At 52.8% G+C, this 3,420-nt stretch overlaps 1 long non-coding RNA gene across 1 annotated transcript in view; it reads left to right on the top strand.

Moving 5' to 3' along the window:
• Positions 1-2,261, top strand: part of LOC109290657 — an 11,470-nt gene extending 9,209 nt beyond the window's left edge. The window contains exons 2-3 of the long non-coding RNA XR_002095646.1: positions 685-690; positions 2,026-2,261. This is a non-coding gene — a long non-coding RNA (uncharacterized LOC109290657). The remainder of the gene's footprint in view (positions 1-684; positions 691-2,025) is intronic.
• The last annotated feature ends 1,159 nt before the right edge of the window (positions 2,262-3,420 follow it).

Raw genomic sequence — 3,420 nt, forward strand, 5'->3', positions numbered from 1 at the left:
CCAGGATCTGGGGGAACGTTTGTTCACCAGAGCACCCCAAGGGATCACAAGGTCGAACGGTTATAAACTACTGCAAGACCGTTTCAGGCTGGACACAAGGAAGAATTTCTTTACTGTCCGAACCCCCAAGGTCTCGAACAGCCTGCCATCGGAGGTGGTTCAAGCACCTAGATTGAACACCTTCAAGAGTAAATTGGATGCTTATCTCACTGGGATCCTGTGACCCCAGCTGACTTCCTGCCCTTTGGGCAGGGGCTGGACTCGATGATCTTCCGAGGTCCCTTCCAGCCCGAATGTCTATGAAATCTATGAAAACCATGTCTGGAAAAGGAGACTTTCAAGACTGCTGCTCCTTCCTGGCATGCCAAAGCTATCATCTGGATTCTCTCCTCACTTATACCAGCAGAAAGTTGGAGCACGTGGACTGGGAAATCGGTTCGATTACACTGGTGGAAAATGGGAGAGAGAGGGGAATCAGACCGGTGCATCTGTCCAGACTGCATTAAGCAGCACTTCGAAGGCAGCTAACCCACCTACAAACTTCTTCTCTCATAACATAGCACTTCCCCCCGGAAGGTGAATGAAATCCCGTGTAGTAACAAGCAGAGCTGACGCAGTTTCTCAGTGCTCACAACTGTTCTGGGCCAGAGCCATCAACATCTCAAAAAACAAAGAAAAAAATAGCCCAGGGTCGCTTCATCATTGCTGGCATATGGGAAGCAATGGGCAGGAGTCAGCTTTTACATTATGCCGTTAGGCAACTTTCCACATCAGTGTCACTGCTGAATGACCAGCTGCCTGGCTGTAAAATGCATGACATGCAGCTATAAGTATTGAAAAACAGCCTAGCTTAGTCAATGTTGTGTGCAGGCAGCATCAAGATGCCCTGGCAATCTTAGCTTCAGCTTTCCTGTAAATTAAAATCTGTCCTCCAAACTCCCCAACATTAAAAAAGACTGTTCAAAAACCCTGAGTATATTTAAAATAAGATAAAACACAGAACTCAAAGGAAGCTTCGGTGTTTGGAAACGATTCTTCTGTCTGATGTCCAGGGGCGCCTCCCGTCTTCTCTTAGCAAGCGGCATGAAAATCATTGTACGTAAAAACATGTATGCGAAGAGGACGGCTCCTTAGCAAACATCATTCTGCAGTGCTCCATTGCTTTCCTTCACTGGCACCACGTGAGAATAATATAACTAATAACAAGCAACAGGCACGATACTTTGAACCACGTTAGTTCCCAGAAAGCTTTCTCGATTCCTATTTCCTTTTCAGTGGTGTGTACTATAAAAGTCAGTCAATAAGGGCCTCCATCTGAGCCTAGGGTCAGGAGACGGACGCTTCTTAAGTTCAAGCCTCAGCTGGCAACGTGCTCTTGGTGACAACTGCCCTTTCGGCCTTGTCGCCCCATCTGTGTCCTGTCTTCTCCAGGACATGTCCACTGCCAACAAGGATGCAAGCCCTAGAGCAGGCTTGTCCAACATACGGCCTGCGGGCCGCCATACAGCCCGCCAAGCCATTTTATCTGGCCCAAGGTCCCTCCCTCCGGACAGGCAAGGAGTCTTGGCGCCCACGCCACACTCCACGGTGGTGGCGGGGCAGCGGCGAGGCAAAGCGGGACAGCACCTGCAATTTCTCCTCTGGCTCCACTCCTTGCCCCCGGCGCGCGGCTGGGGGAGCTACAGCATGGCCCGCGCCCTGCCCACACGCGTGGTGGATGGACGTACTAGGTAGGTTCCAGCACGGAGCTGGTGGCGCCTCGGGGCCGGGCCGGGCCGGGCCGGTGCTGTGGGGCACGTGGTTGCCGGAGCCGGGCGCTGCCCTGCCCTGCCCCACAGCAAGGCAGCGCCTGCTCCCCCGGGCAGTCTTCCCCCAGGCGCTGCGGCTCTCCGGGCCAGGTCACCCGCGCGCGAGGCCCTGGGGGGGCCGCTTCCCAGGTGCTGCTGGGGACGGGAGGAGGCCGGCCAGGTCTGCACCGGTCAGCAGAAGTGGCGGCAGAGCCGCGTGCTGCTCGGGATGGGACAGCAGCACGTGGGAAGCCGGCTTCAGCCGCGTGCTGCTTTTCCTGGCCGGTGCCGACCTGGTTCTGCCCAGGCGGGTCCTGCAGCACCATGTCAACCCGGGCATGGCACCGGCAGGCTGGGTGGGCCCCAGGTCAACCCTGGCCTGGCCCCGCGGCTTCTCCAGCCCCAGGTCAACCTGGTTGTAGCCAAGCGGCTCCTGCTGCACCATGTCAACCTGAGCATGCATGCCACGTCAACCAGCACCATGCAACTTCATTGGTGTCAAAGGTCACCTCCTGATGCGATACCACTTCCTGTGAGGTCTTTGAACAAGGCTCGCAGGTCCACTGGGTGATGAAAAGTTCGGGATCCGGCCCCACATTCAAAAAGGTTGGACACCGTTGCCCTAGAGCCAAAGCAGGCTCTGCAGGATGTTTGCAACGTTAACGACGAGAAGGAAGAATCAAATGCCATTCTGTGGCCACGATAGGGCTTTCTTATCTACCTCCAATCTGCTCAGTAGCTACCAAGGTTAAACCTTAATAGCCCCACAGCTGTTACCCACTTCCTTGTACCTCTTGCTGCAGCACAAACATCTAAATGCATTAGGAAAGCAAAGAGGATGGTTCTGCTATAACGCAGCACACAACGGGCATCATATCCAAAACCACACAGGATTCAAATAAGGAATGTTTTTCCCTTGATACACATTGCAAGGGTGACCTAGAAAGCCATATCTTGCACACAGATTCAGGGGGGAATGTGTTGGTAAACAAGACAGTAAAATTGGTGCTTTTTCCTCCAGCCTCCCCCAAGAGTCCTCTCTACTGGACTCCATAACAGGTATTGCCTGTGGGAGGCAAGGGGAAAAAATAAATAAAAAAAGGTTATACCTGGCCAGGAAGAGGACCATGGCTAAGTCGGACTGCTGTCGAAAACCCAGGAAGTTGTGCTTGGGAGGCCAGCTAGTTGGCTCTGCAGCACTCCTTGAGGGATGATACCCAAGGCAGCTGTAGGGGAAATGTTGCAACTTGTCAGGAGGATGATAACAGCCAGGCCAGCCTGGGGTCTAGAGCCCGGGGCCTTGCACTCAGGAGACCAATAAGTACCTAAATAAGGACTTAGGACCCTAACCTCAGACACCCAACTTTTGAAAACCCTGTTTTCCTATGGACCTCCTCTGTAGAAAACCTTAAGATAAAGCAAGGAGAAGACCTTGTTTCCCACTCTTCTCCCCTGCCATTTGGGGATGATAGTGGGCCTATGTCTATCTGCAACAATGCCAAAGAAATCCGGCAATGTAGCTGTCACTACAGACCCATCACCTACTATCTCAAGCGGAAAGTTTTAGTAGGCAGTGTTTGGAAATCACAAGAACTGAATGACAGAACTAAAAAACATCTACCAATTTGAAGGA

This window comes from Gavialis gangeticus, unplaced genomic scaffold, assembly GCF_001723915.1.
Source record: "Gavialis gangeticus isolate Ggan-Ray unplaced genomic scaffold, GavGan_comp1, whole genome shotgun sequence".
NCBI classification, from domain to species: domain Eukaryota; kingdom Metazoa; phylum Chordata; order Crocodylia; family Gavialidae; genus Gavialis; species Gavialis gangeticus.